General features: G+C 45.9%; 1 protein-coding gene across 3 annotated transcripts in view; it reads left to right on the top strand.

Moving 5' to 3' along the window:
* The window catches only part of LOC117360684 (serine/threonine-protein kinase PAK 3), a 174780-nt gene that overhangs the window by 37779 nt on the left and 121997 nt on the right, over positions 1–15004 (top strand). The window contains exon 2 of one of the 3 annotated variants that reach the window (XM_033944877.1): positions 8135–8353. The exons of the other annotated variants lie outside the window; for them this stretch is intronic. The gene's annotated coding sequence lies outside the window, so the exon portion shown is untranslated. The remainder of the gene's footprint in view (positions 1–8134; positions 8354–15004) is intronic. 3 annotated transcript variants of the gene reach the window in all.

Below are 15004 nucleotides of genomic sequence, written 5' to 3'. Positions count from 1 at the left end.
GTGGGTAAGAGAGAGAGAAGAGAGAAAAGAAAGTGAATTACTTGGCGTTTCTGGCTCCCTCGCAAGGCTCCTTCGCAAAGGCGCTCTCGCTAAGGTGAGCGCCTTTGCAGCTCGCCTTCGCCGCGCGCCGAACGGCTGGGCGCCGTTGGCTCCCTTCTTCTTAAAGGGGAGCCCGGGCGCCGATGTGACCTATGACGCGGTGAGGGGGCGGAGCTATCTCTCGCCGGTCCTCCTGCCTGCTCTGGCTTCCTCCCTCTCGGCCTCTCCTGCCCTCTCCAGCCCTGCAATAAAAAAATTTTAAAAAAGCAACGAACAAAGGCAGAAACCACCGAGGTCTGCCTCGTGCCCTGGCTTCCCTTCTTCTTAAAGGGGAGCCCGGGCACCGATGCGACCTATGACGCGGTGAGGGGGCGGAGCTAACTCTCGCCGGTCCTCCTGCCTTCTCTGGCTTCCTCCCTCTCGGCCTCTCCTGCCCTCTCCGGCCCTGCAATAAAAAAAGAAAAAAAAAAAAAGCAACGAACAAAGGCAGAAACCGCCGAGGTCTGCCTCGTGCCCTGGCTTCAGTTCTTCTTAAAGGGGAGCCCGGGCGCCGATGTGACCTATGACGCGGTGAGGGGGCGGAGCTATCTCTCGCCGGTCCTCCTGCCTGCTCTGGCTTCCTCCCTCTCGGCCTCTCCTGCCCTGCAATAAAAAAATAAAAAAAAGCAACGAACAAAGGCAGAAACCGCTGAGGTCTGCCTCGTGCCCTGGCTTCCCTTCTTCTTAAAGGGGAGCCCGGGCGCCGTTGTCGGCACGTTGGTGTCTTGTGCGCCACTGACTATGAACTGAATTTCCTGTTACATATGCACATAAGAAGTAGGCACATGGAAATGTGTGCCTGTGTGTACACAAGCCTGCAGGTATTCCCTGGGTTAACGTTTTAGTGGAGGTAGAGTTCCATTGTACCTGCCTGTTTTATAAAGCACATTTTGCGCCTTTTTTGGAGCAGGTGTAAATCTGTGCCTAGCCTCATGCTGTTGGGGCTAGTTCTGGGAACCTCTTTGATAAAGGCACATAGGTTCATATTCTGCCTTTATGAAATGGGCTTTAAATCAATTCGCATCCTCTTATAAAATTATCCCCCTACCAATATGAATGATGCTGCTCCATTTGACAGGAGATATGAGGCCAGGAGGACTTAGATAAATATGCTGGAGGGGAGCAATCTGTGACTTACTCGCCACCATTCTCATGCTAATGTGGCTGAGTGTTCGGGCACCATCTGCCATCCCAGGGGTTGGGGCCTTAAGGCATCCACACTGGTCCTGCTTTATTAGCATCAGCTATCTAGAACAGCAGCAGCATCTCTCTCCCTTTATATTTGTTCTCTAATGAGATAAATGTGAAGGTAATTGTTACTTTTCATAATGTGTTTGATACAGCTGAACCAACCTCACAAAAAAGAGAGCTGTAAGTCTTGCCTTTCCCTGTCATTAACACTAAGAGAAAACTATATATTTTCAAGGTTAAATAAAGCTAAAATAGTTAAAGGCAGACTGTAATAGAATTATTTCCAGAAGAGTGCAGAGAATGGAGGGCGATAAAGGCTTTTACCGTTACCCTGCTTAAACATATCAAGGTCTTTCTTCTAGTGACATAATCATAAACCTCAGGAAATAAGTACGTATTTAATAGTGAAGAATGAAGATCACATAGGATGCATTTTCTGGCTTTTTGATTTCTTTAGCAGGTATGGCTGCCAGATTTGTGTTCCTGTTGACAAAGGTCTTTGTCTTGAGCTTTGAGGCTAGAATCCTAAACTGCTAAAACCCTTTGCAAATGCCTGGAAATGTGCAGAAATGACAAAATGATCATATAGTGGTATAAAATGTCCTAGCATGGGACTTTTCCTCACTTTAAGCCCATTTTTACCACCTCTGTAAGAGGGCTATTTTTTTTTTTTTTTTGTTCAAACTTTTGCTTGTCCTACACTAATTTTTCCACTAGTAGACGGTAAATGCACTAGTATTAAGTTCACATTAACCAGATATTGTGAGTTCTGTAGCTGGATAACGCTTCCACGTCCCTTGCCTGCTCCATGCCACCCCTTTAAAAAATATGAAAAATTAAATAATGCATGATTATTGCACAGAAAAAACGCGCAGATAACAAGGTGTGTGTGTGTGTGTGTGTTGTCTACCTTTGTTGTTTGGCTATTTTATTTTTCCATCATGTTTGTTCAGTTTCTCTTTTCTGCTGTTCTGTCTGTCGTCTGCTAATTCTTCTTCAAATGACTGCTATCTATTTCTCTGTTCCCTTACTACACCTGCCTCTGACATAATGATCATTCCTTTTTAGCTCTTTTCTGCCTCTTTCATCCTTTTTCTCCTTCTTTTCAGCTGTGTATCAGATATCCATCTTCTTTCATGCACTTGCTCTCCCATTCCCCATCTCATCCCTCCATTCCCTTTCATCTTTAATCTTTTCCCCCTTATAATGACTGATCTCTACCCTACCCCTATTTAGAAACTGTTTGCTAATATTATAACTGATCCCAATCATATTGTAAGCCACAATGATTCCTTGTAGGAAATTGCAGGATATAAGAAATGGTATGGTATCTACTCCCCATTACCATATTTCTACCCTCTGTAATCACTATCCTCTCATTAATTTATTGATAATCTCTCCTCCCCCCCCACCCCCTGCCTCTCCAATAGGGTTTCACCATTCCCTACATCTTCCTCCCTTCCCTTTTAGCCCAGCATCTGCTCCCTCTTCCTTACCTCTTCACCCTCATAGCCTATATTCCTGTCTGTCCTCTCTCCCCCTTCCCTCTCCCCATAGTACAGCATTTTTCCCTCTCGTTTCCTACATTTCTATTGTCCGACATTGATTCCTTCTGCTCCTGGATCCAACATATCCTTTTCTCCTCTCTCCACCTCCTGTGTCTCTCTCCCTCCCTCTCATCTTCCCCCATTTCGAACATCTCTCTTCCCCTAATTCCATGTAGCATGCTCTCCCATTGCCATTGCATTTCTGCCTCTCACTATCTGCCATCTCTGTCCCCCTCCTTTGTGCCCTTGGTCAATCCTCTCCCCCCTCCGTGCACCATTTTTCTCTTCTACCCCTATGTTCATCATTTCTCCCTCTCTCGCCCATCTCCATGCAGCATCTCTCCCTCCCCTCCCCTCCCCTCCCCCCCATATACAATATTTTCCACTTTCTCGTCCCTCTCCACTTCTTTGCTGCATCTCTTGCTTCATCCTCCCCATTCCATATCCAACAACTCTCTCTCTCACCCCTCTCCTTCTGTATGCAATATCTTTCCTTCCTTCCTTCCTTCACTCCCCCATCCCATTCACAACTCTCCCTCTTGCATCTCCCTCCCTAAAGTGTTGCTTTTTCCTGGCAGCATTTCCCCCACATAGACACTGCTTGCCACTAACCTGGAAATTTCTCTTGTTCTATGTCCAATCCGGGCATAAACAGGAAGCAGGGGGGGTAGTCGGGACACGGCAGAGGAGAGACTTCTGGGTTGGCAGCGTGTAGGAACTGCTGCCACTGCCAGAGACCTAGTGAAGCGACACTTTAGGGAAGGAGATGCAGGACCATGTAAACCCAGCCTGCTCTCCCCACGCTGGCATTGTCAAGGTCTTTCGTTGCTGGGTGAACCTGAGCCCAAACTGGATGCGCCCAGACCTACCCATGTCTAAGCCTTTGGATGTATGTTTTTGCAATCGATATTGTTTGAAAGATGGTCAGCTATCTTTCCTCTATTAATAGCCTTCAACAATGAAGGCTTTGTGTAAAATGCCAATCCTTTTATAGTATTAAAGTGCTCTCACACTTTTGCCTTTTTGTGGAATCCATTAGGTGCTACTGCAACTACTTCTAAGGCAGCCCTCTTTTGCTCCGACTCAAAAGAACACCAAAATGCTCTGTTCCTTAGAAGATATTAAAAATTAGTGAATATATTTAGGAGATGGATATAGACATGATTGTTTAATCACCTCCAAAGAATTCTGAAAAAAAGGCAATCCACAGCATGCCCATTATCTGAGCATCTGTTCATAGATGGAATTTGTTGCATTTAAGGAAGTTGATTGGTTTAAAAATTATTTTAGGCATGTAAGATCGTTTTTATGCTTTTAAAGGATTGATCTTGGAGGAAAAGTATGTTGGGCAAGGGGGAAGATGGTGACTATCTTTTTAATGAGGGTGAAGTGGACAGGTTGACCAAACCATGTATCAGTGTCATGCTCTACGAGTATACTGGGTATGCTGATAAAAGGAGATTGATTTTAAAATCTGATTACTGAGGGTAAAATGGCTATCAGGGGAAATCACCAAACCTGCAGTGGAATAAGTCATTATTAAGCAAACACAAATGTGTTATCATATTAACGCTTAGTAGCTGTAAGATCTTAAATGGTGATATATCTTTATTCGTACAAAGAATTATGGAAATGCTACAGTTACCAATGGCTAGTTATATTCATTGCTATTGGGGGCTATTAACCTTTTATAAAAATATTATTACTACAATTATTTTGTACTATGAATTCTGATAAAGTGTGCCTTAACATTCATGTTGATTATTTCTGGGGATAAGAAATGTAGCAGTACTGGTTTAGGTAGCAGAAGGTACCGGCAAGTTGCTTTCTGCATACTTGAAACTTCCCCAGGGGTGTTAGTAGATTTTAATTTTTGACTTTGTCCCCTAACTTCACTGCCTTATGAAAAATGTTATTTGACCTTTTTATCTCAATAGCTAGCCACTTCAGTGCTAGTTACATTCATTGATAAGTCAGAATGTGTAATGAAATTGACTTAGCTCATTTTTATATTTGATTTTTCCACATAGGCCCAGTCCATTTGCTTTTATTTTGCTGTGCCTTAAGTATTGTTCAATAATGCCATGGCTTCCTAGGAGTCCAGATGCCATGCTTTTCTTGGCAGCTGTTTGAAGACTAGTGCAAGAGTATAAGGCACCCTAGTAGAGAGTTACACGAGGATAGAAATCTCACCCGTCCCCACCAGAATCTCCTCCGTCCCCGCCTGCCCCTCCCATAAAAATTACCTGTCCCCATAAAAAGCAGCAATTACTTCTGACAGTTTTGATTTTAGCTTTAATTGAGTTTTACAGAAAATTGAAAACAAAGTCAGACATCTGCTAGAACAGACATAAAACCAATACACCTTCTCCCTCCCCAGTTGGGTGGGGTTGGCATATCAACAAAATGCTATCCCAAATAAGTAGAATTTAAGGCAGAATTTGATGAATAGAAAGAAGATGCCCGGTGCAGCAATTCTCTCCCCCTCCACTCCCTCCCTATCTTTGTCATCCTCCCCCCTTAGTCGTCAGCGCAGCATTCATAACTCACTCACTGCTCTTGTTGGCTTTGGGCCTTCCTCTCTGCCGGGTCATGCCTTCGCGGAAATAGAATTTAGGCGGGACCCAGCAGAGAGGAAGGCCTGAATCCGACAAGGCCAGCGAAGTGTGAACGCTGCTGACTCCGGCCCTCGAGGAGTTGGCAGAGCATTGTACCTGTTATGCCGACCGCCCTCACCCTCCCACACCCCTGTTGGTACGCCACTGGTACTGCAGAGCAGAACAAGCAGAATCTTTTTTTAAGTAACATATTTAATGTTGGTACCTGCTGGGCTGAAGCTGTTTAATGCAGGGTAGTCTGGCTCTGGAGCTGCACAGTTATGCTGCCCAGTTTCTCCCATGCTCTTCTGCACAGCCGCAGTGAGTGGTGGCGGGCTTGAACCAACAAGATTCTTGAGGGAGGTCTCATTCCAAGACTCACTATGGGAGAGCTCTGTACATCCACCAACTTGGGAGAAAGAGCTGGAGCTTAATGGCCAGTCGGGAGCATTTCTGCAAGGAAGTGCTCCTGATTGGCCATCAAGCTCCAACTCTGTCTCCCTGATTGGTGGATGTATAGAGCTCTCTCATGTGAGCGGCAATCAGCAACTGGTGTGCTGAGGGATTGAAGAAGCTTAGAAGTAACATTGGAACAAAGGTAGGCTGGCATTTCTGTGGAAACCCTGAAGAACCAGCGTCCATCCCCGAGGAAGTTCTGTGGACTTGGGGGGGATCCCTGTGGGAGTCCTGTGGACCTGGGGGATCCCTGTTCCCGTATAGACCTCTACACCCTAGGCAAACCTCCAGCCTTACACCATCTTTCTTTGCCTCAATTAATTTTTAGACCTATGGCCCCTCCTTTGAGATATAATTAAACTCAACACTCATAACTATTAGGATTTAGCTTGTAGTTTTGCATGAAAAGCTAAATGTGAGTTACATTTAAGCTCAATACATTAGATATTTCCCTCAGGATCCAGAGGAAAGTGTATTAACTTGCATACAAGATCCATTGGAAGAAAGCAGAAAGATCAGTAGATGTAATAAAAATCAGATGACTCTTCATAGGGATGTGGCCTAGTCCCCCATTCCCAGGGGCCTTTCCAATACTTATGGAAAAATAACTTCTTTGGTTTTCCTTAAGTGGATTATAAATTATCCATTCACAGAATTTGTGATCAGTCCACAGTTATTTACACAAGTTATCTTTGTCTGTTTTACCTTGAGTGAATTAACCATCAACACAACTTGAGTGAATTATAACTGAACTTAGGTAATTTTATTGTCCACTGTTTTACCTTAAGGGAATTATAGGCAAGAGCTCTGCTGTTTTCTGCTACCTCTCCCCCCACCCTTTACACTAGGTCAATGGTAGGCAAACTCATTAGTCAAAAGAGCCAAAATCAGCAGTACAACGATTAAGATTTTTTTTTTGAGAGCCATACCCCGTGCCCGCTTGTGCTATGACCGCTACGTAAACCCGACTGACACCCTGCTTGCATTCACGTAGTCGAAATCAATTCATGGCAGAGCCTAGAGAATGGCACGGGGAAAAAAATTGTCTCCGTCCTCGCCCCATCCCCTTGAGCTCGGTCCCCATCCCCACAAACCACCTGATCCCATCCACACAAGCCTTGAATAGTTTTATTCTGAACTTATTATATTAAAGTATAAAAAGAAACAATATTCTATACAATTGTCAATTTATAAATCAGCATCTTCTCCCCACTCTCTCTTCCCCATTTCCCTTCAGCATCCTCAGCCCACTCTCTCTCTCCACTTCCCTTCAGTGCACGCACATAAAAACAAGCAAGCAATTTTATATCATTTTCATTCTATTCATCCATAGAAATTAAAGCCTAAATAATGACAGTCACATAACAAAACATGATTTTACAAAAATAATTCCCTGCATAGTCAAGCCTGCAAGGATTACTAGATGTCTTTCAGCAGCTCCCGTCCCTCCCTCCCTCCCCCTTACCTTTGTGGCCAAGTCAAAATGATCTACCAACAATAAAATTAAAAAAAAAAACCCCACAAAGGACACTGTAAGCAGAGAAAATGTTAATTATCATTTATATTCCACGGGTTTTCAAAGAAGTCAAGGCAGATGATTTTATGCAATATCAATTCAGTAACAATTATACAAAAATAGGCAAATATACCCCCTCCCTTTTTACTAAACCGTGATAACGGTTTTTAGCGCAGGGAGCTGCGCTGAATATCCTGCGCTGTTCTCGATGCTTGATGCGCTAAAAACCGCTATTGCAGTTTAGTAAAAGGGGGCCATAGTGCAAAATATAGACAGCAGATATAAATTCTCAAAACGGACACATTTTGATCACTAAATTGAAAATAAAATCATTTTTCCTACCTTTGTTTGGTAATTTCATCAGTCTCTGGTTGCACTTTATTCTTCTGACTGTGCATCCAATATTTCTTCCCTTCTTTCAGCCTCCTGTATGCTTCCTCTCCTCCAGACCTCATTCCTTCCCCCAACTTTTCTTTCTTTCTCTCTCCATGCCCCCTTTCTTTCTGTATGTCTCTTTCTCTCTCTCCGTGCCCCATTTCTTTCTTTCTTTGTTTCTCCATGCCCCCTTTCTTTCTTTCTGTCTTTCTCTCTCCATGCCCCCTTTCTGTCTGTCTCCCGTCTCCCTTCTTTCTTTCCGTCTCCCTGTCCCCCCTTTCTTTCTTTCTTTCTTTCTCCCTGCCCTCCCCCACTTCCATTGGGGAACAGGCCGGTGTCGAGTTCTGAGCGCTTCTTGCTTCCCTTCCTCGCAGGGCCGACCACCTCTCGCCACCTGACGTCAATTCCAACGTTAGAGAGGAAGTTCTGGGCCAGGCAGCGATTGGCTGGCCCAGAACGTGAGAATTCGCAGGAGCCATTACGGAAGACGCTCAGCGGCCGAAGACGCTCACAGGCAGCCAGTTAACAGCGGGGCAGGAACTTGGAAAGTTTGTTCCTGCCCGCTGCACTTCCACCGATGATCACCAGTAGAGGTATGAGCCTGAGGCTAGGACAGGGAGGGTGGCAGGCTGCAGAGCCTGGAAGGTAAGGAGGGTGCAGAGCCTGACAGGGGAGGGAAGGAAGGGGGCTGGGTGCAATGCCTGACAGTGGAGGGAGAGAAGGGTGCTGTGCCTGGCAAAAAGGGAGCTGGGTGCAGAGCCTGACAGGGCACTTGAATATTAAGCCACCCAACTTATATTCGAGTCAACCATTTTTCCTTTTTTTTTTGGGGGGGGGGGGAAGGGGGTCTCGACTTATATTCGAGTATATACGGTATACATTTAGATTAGAAAAAAAGAAAAGAAAAGTGCGTCCTGATACGTTAAATCCATTCCTTGGTGAGAATATTTCAACTTGCACCAAATAGAAGTTAAATGTTATGCATGTATCTGTAAGTATATTTTGGGAAGATGTCGGTCGCTGAAAACCAGCAGGTGAGTCAGTGTTTGTGCCTATCAAGTAAGAAACTGCCTTTATGTGTGTCTGAAAGCAAATTTATATCTGGTAAGACAATAGTGTAATTCTGAATTGTTATGGGAGTATGAGGTTTCCATGCCTTCCTAAAATAACTACCGTATTTTCATGCATATAACGCGTGCGTTATACACGATTTTACAAACCGTGCATAACCATGCGCGTTATAGGTGTGAGTGCGTTTTACAAATTTTTTTTTACATAGTTCCCCCCCCCGACGTCCGATTCACCCCGCAGGACCGCTCGCACCCCCACCCCGAAGGACCGCTCGCACTCGCACCCCGAAGGACCGCTTGCACTCGCACCCCGAAGGACCGCTCGCACCCCCACAGCCTCCCCACCTAACCTCCCCCACCTGCGCTGCTTCCTGAAGCAGCGCAGGCGCAGGGCTCACAGAAGGGCCGGGACCGCCGGAAGAGGAAGCAGCAGACGCAGGGCTCACAGAAGGGCCGGGACCGCCGGCAGAGGAAGCAGCAGGACAATGGTAGGAGCTTCTCCATGATGGGGGGGGATGGGGAGGCTGTGGGGGTGCGAGCGGTCCTTCGGGGTGGGGGTGCGAGCGGTCCTGCGGGGGAGGGGGGTGAATCGGACGTCGGGGGGGGCATCAGGCTTTCAGGGTGGGGACAGGACTTCAAGGGGGAGAGGAGAGTCGGGGCGGGCGAAAGGAGAGTCGGGGTGGCCAGAGGAGAGTCGGGGCGGGCGAAAGGAGAGTCGGGCGGTGACGGGAGAGTCGGGGCAGCATGCGCGGTATACGGGTGTGCGCGGTATATAAAAATTTCTTTACATAAATTTGTGTTCCCCGCGCACTATACCCGTGTGCGCGTTCTACACAGGTGCGCGGTATATGAGTGAAAATATGGTAAATGATTATAACTCATCCTGTTGGATGTGTCTCTCTTAATAAGAATGTGTGATTCATATCGTACAGTGTTCCTGTAGTCTGCCATGCATTCATGAGTACAGGAGTTTGCAGTGCCCAGCTTGACTGACAGCTGTCTGGTTTTCAACAATAACACGGGATGAAAGGGAGTAGCCTAGTGCTTAGAGCAGCTGCCTCAGCACCCTGAGTGTGCTAATTCAATTCCCACTACAACTCCTTGTGACTCTGGGCAAGTCACTTAACATTTCATTGCCCCAGGTATCAAATAAGTACCTGTCTAAGGCCCAGATTCATTAAGGGCATGGATCGATCCAATCCGTGTCCGGGGGGCTGATTCACCTGTTGCCCTCATGCAAATGAGGGTGATCAGAATCATGCCCCCAACTGACTGAATCGGATCGCTGAACAGCGATCCTTGAACATGCGCAGACCAACTGTAGATGGTCTGTGCATGCTTAAAGAGCAGCAACCTTTTTTTTTTAAACTTTTTGGTTTTACTTTTCTTCGCGAGCCTGTGGTTTTAACTTGCGAGTTAAAACCACGGGCTCGTAGTGCAGAGAATGTCAGGAGATTCGGGGCAGCAGGAGAGATTTAGGGCAGGAGAGCAGAGTCGGGGCAGGAGAGGGGAGCAGGGCGGCGAGACGAGAGTCGGGGCAGGAGAGGGAAGCAGGGCGGCGAGATGAGAGTCAGGGCAGGAGAGGGAAGCAGGGCGGCGATGCGAGAGTCAGGGCAGGAGAGGGGAGCAGGGCGGCGAGACGAGAGTCGGGGCAGGAGAGGGGAGCAGGGCAGCGAGACGAGAGTCGGGGCAGGAGAGTCAAGGCAGGAGAGCAGAGCAGGTTGGCGATGCGAGAGTCGGGGCAGGAGAGCGGAGCAGGGCGGCCAGAGGAGAGTCGGGGCAGGAGAGCAGACAGGAGAATCCAGGCCAAGAGAGCAATATGCAGTTGGAAAGCAGTTAGCGACTGGTCCCCAGCAGTTGCTTCTTTTGTTGATCAGTTTTCAAGATTTGTTTTGTGAATCACTGTCTGCCTACATTTTAATGCTGATCCCCCTCATTTGCATGCGCGGATTAGATCGGAGGATGATCGGGACAGAGGTTAGTGAATCAGGCTGGAGGAAAATCGGGTCACAAAGAGGTCGCAAACCGATCTGTACACGATCGGTTTGCTTAGTGAATCTAGCCCTAAAATATGTAAACTGCATTGATTTGTAACCACACACAGAAAAAACAGTATATGTTTATGTTTAAGAACTTTATATACCGCATAACAGCCTAAAAGGATCTAAGCGGTTCTTGATGAACATAGTTCATATTCATCAAGAAAAGAACTCCATTAAAAATAGAAAAGGAAAGATTAAGCACAAAAGTTAAAAATATCATAGCAAACATCTCAACAATAATAAAACAATAAAACCATCAAATCTCAATGAACCATAGTTAATACATACAGCTAAAAATATTCCATTACAAATTTAATTATTATTTAAATACAGAATTAATCATTACATAAACACAGATCACAGTCCCAAACTCTGTTCTAATTTGAGAAAGCCAATTGGAAAAAATGTGCTTTTAAATGTCTTTTAAAGTTGATATATGATTCTTCTTTTCTGAAGTCTACGGGCAATCTCTAGTCCCATCCCTCTTTACCTACCTTTATTAGACTACATTTCAAGGGGAAAGTTGATTTTCTTCCTTCCCCCATAAGCAGTGTCAATGTTGGACATCCTGGAGCTTATGGTAGAAATGTGGAAGACGGCCTCAAAACCTGCTGCTGGCTCTGACACTTTCAGTTTTGGTTAGAACATAGAACATAGAAACAGACGGCAGATAAGGGCCACGGCCCATCAAGTCTGCCCACCCCAATAACCCTCCCTACCTTTCCCTGTGAAGAGATCCCATGTGACGATCCCATTTTGTCTTAAAATCAGGCACGCTGCTGGTATGGGAGCTGTGAAGAGCTTCCCAGGTGCACCCCTCCTCCTCCCATTGCAGTTGAATTACATCTGATATCATTCAAGAGTTTTTTGTGTAGTTTATGATTTTATTTGGTATCCTTTAAATGTTTCAGAATTTGCAGTAAATTTCAGAAGCCTGAAGTACCATTGCACTTTGTTGACAGAGGTATCAGGGTTCAAATGTAGTTATAAAAGCAATAGCAATAATACAAAATCCTTTATCCCTAATACTTGGGACCAGGCATATTTCAGACTTCAAAATTTTTCGGATTTTGGAATGGTTATCTAAAGTCAGTAAGAGCCAGACTGTAAGATTGCCAGCAAACTTTTTTTATTTCAAAGTAAAACATCAAACACAAGCATGTTTAAAACGATGCTTAATGCTTGTCATTTCAGGTCAGCCAACCATAGGTTGATGGGATTAGAGCAGGGGTGTCCAACCTTTTGGCTTCCCTGGGCCGCATTGGCCGAAAAAAATGTTTCTGGGGCCGCACAAAACACTGCAGCAAGACAGAGGAGGGAGCCGGCAAGCCTGTAAACACCCAGGGGCAGCAGAAGAAAACATGCATCGCCTTTGACTGGGGCCGCACAAAATACTTCACGGGGCTGCATGCGGCCCAAGGACACCCCTGGACTAGAGCAATACCTACAAACATGATAAAGCTTCTGCAATATCGCTACTTTCTATGCTTTTGACAGTGATAAACGCTTCCTTTTCTGCTTCTCGCTGCCACCCCAAGGGAATCTGCAGCTCTTTGCATTTTCACAGTAAGCAGCATAGACACATTTGACTTGAACAGCACAGAGAAATGGAGAGACGCACTCACTAGCATGGTTTTCAGTGTGTCTCACGTTGAGGGACTATTGGCGCTGAAACTTTTGGTTTTCGGAGCTTTTCAGTTTTTGGAATTTCAGACAAAGGATTCGTATACTTGTACTATTAGCTGACACCAACTTGAGATGATGTCAGATCAATATTATAGATTCCAAAACAACCAGATCTGAACTAGAATACACTGGAAGTCTCAGTTACTATAATTATTGATAGAGAAAAAGACCTCAGAGACTCTTGTGAGGAAATTAGAAAATCTTCCTTCTCTCAAAATCTTAAGGGTCCAAATTAATTGCTCTCAAAAACATATCATACATTATCATTTCTTATAAAATATTCTTATTAATGAAAAAATCTTTATAACTAAACTCATGTGGGGGGGAGGTTTTTTCTTTGTGTTTTCACTCTTTTTTTATACTGCGCCAGACCCAACGTGACCCGTTTCACCATATTTCATGGCTTCATCAGGGGCTTCGAATGTGTAGCAAATTGTGCTTAATCTAGAAAAAACATTTTACTATGAAATCTCAATATAAGCTTTTAGCCAAACACACATTCTCACTATATCTAGTCTAATCTAAACCTTAGGTTTGTATACCGCATCATCTCTACATTCATAAAGCTCGACACGGTTAACAAGAGTTAGGGTAGAAAGGAACTCCAGTGGAGGGAAGAGGCAAAATGAAGAGAAAATTTAGAGGACTAGAATAACCAGAGAGGGAGGAGGAGTTACATTTTTGAGAATAACCAGGTTTTCAGATGTTTAAAGCGCTGAGCTTATAGCGGCAAGGGGTCTCCTTCCGTGATAAGTTTAGCAGCAATCCATCTCCACCCCCCGTGAAGACTACCAGCAGGAGGGATGCTCCTTCCCGGCACTCCCGAACCTACCCCAGTGTTCCCCAGTAGGAGATATGCTCAGTCTCTCCTGCCAGAACCCCCACCCCCCCAACGATCGCGGCAGGAGACATGCTCAATCTCTCCTGCCGGGGACCCCCCCCCCAAACAATTGTGACAGGAGGAATGCCCAGTCCAACCTGTCCGGCACCCCCGAACCCACCCCAATATTCCCCGGTAGGAGTGATGCCCAGTCCCTCCTGCCGACACACCACAAAACCCCCAATGATCAGAGGCAGGAGGAATGCCCAGTCCCTTCTGCCAACACCCCCCCACCCACCTTGAAAGTTCGCCCCCACTCCCCAGACCTCTCTGAAAGGTCACCCAGACCCCCACCCCCACCAGGACCCCCCAACCTGTTTTCATTGGACAGATGGCTCCTGCCTGTGTCTGGCTGGTAGGCCCACCTTTGAAGGAATGGTGGAATTGCCCCTTCCTGGTGCATCTTGGGATGCACCGGGGAGAGGCCTAAGGGCCTGATTGGCCCGGGCGCATAAAACCCCTCCTGTAGGTCAACTGGGTCAACTGGAATGTAAGGCCCATCTCCCAGTGCATACTGGGATGCACTTGTTAGTGGCCTAAGATTACGACTGGCTAGATCCTCTAGCCCCTTCCTGGGGGGGGGGTGGCCTAAGGGATCTGGCCAATCGGAATGTTAGGCCACTCCCAGTGCATCCCAGAAGAGGCAGCACGAGGCCCTTTCCCCCCATGTTCAGCATCTCTCCTTCCTTCGCCTCCCTTCCCAAGGTGTCCAGCATATCTTCCTCCCTTTTTCCCCTCCCCAAAAGTATCCAGCATCCAGTGGTTTCCCATCCTTACCTCCTCTGGGGTGGCACCAAGGTTGCCATCAGCTTGTTTAAAGAAGAAACTTCATTGTGGCCAGCACAGGGCCTTGAGCATCCATGCATATACAAGGCCTGCTGAGTTTTGTTTTTAAGTTAGCGAGCTGCACAGATTTTCTAGCCCCACACTGGCTAGAATAAGGCTTCTTTAAAGAAACTGACAGTGCCTAAGTGCTATGTCCCCCCCCTTGTTGCCACCCTGGATAAACCCGTAGTCTGTCATGTGGTCAGACTAACCTTGGGTCTCTCAGGCAGCAGAAAAGGATGGCCATCAGGATTGTGGCCCGACTTTTCCCCTCTTAGTACCTTTAGTTAAGAAACTTGTGGGGACAGGAGCAGAAAATGTTTTTTGTCAAGCCTGAGTTCTCCTGTCCCTGAATTAGGTTAAATGAAGTGCTGAGTTCATCTTTTGAATAAAATTGAAATCATACTTTGTCACCGGCAACCTCAGGGCAGTGGGTCCTAGGGCAAAACTCTTGTGAGCCACTACAGACTGCACAAAGAAAAAATAGGCAACCAAAAGGAAACAACACAGCACTAGGTAAGTTGTATCTCAAAAAGCTAGGTCTGAGTTCATTCACAAAAAAAAACAAATACATTTAAACCAGCCTGCTTGCATAGGGTTAAACAGTTCCACATTGGAAGAAGAAAAATAAAATCAATATTGTCAGAATGCTCCAGAATACAAAGTATGGTCCTTTTACCAGTACACACTACGCCCACAAAAAAGAAAAGTATTTTTTTCAGTCCTTGTGTTATTGCTGTT

The sequence above is a fragment of the Geotrypetes seraphini genome, chromosome 5 (assembly GCF_902459505.1).
Source record: "Geotrypetes seraphini chromosome 5, aGeoSer1.1, whole genome shotgun sequence".
In the NCBI taxonomy this organism is placed as follows: Eukaryota; Metazoa; Chordata; class Amphibia; order Gymnophiona; family Dermophiidae; genus Geotrypetes; species Geotrypetes seraphini.
This window is presented reverse-complemented; position numbering and strand designations above follow the sequence as displayed.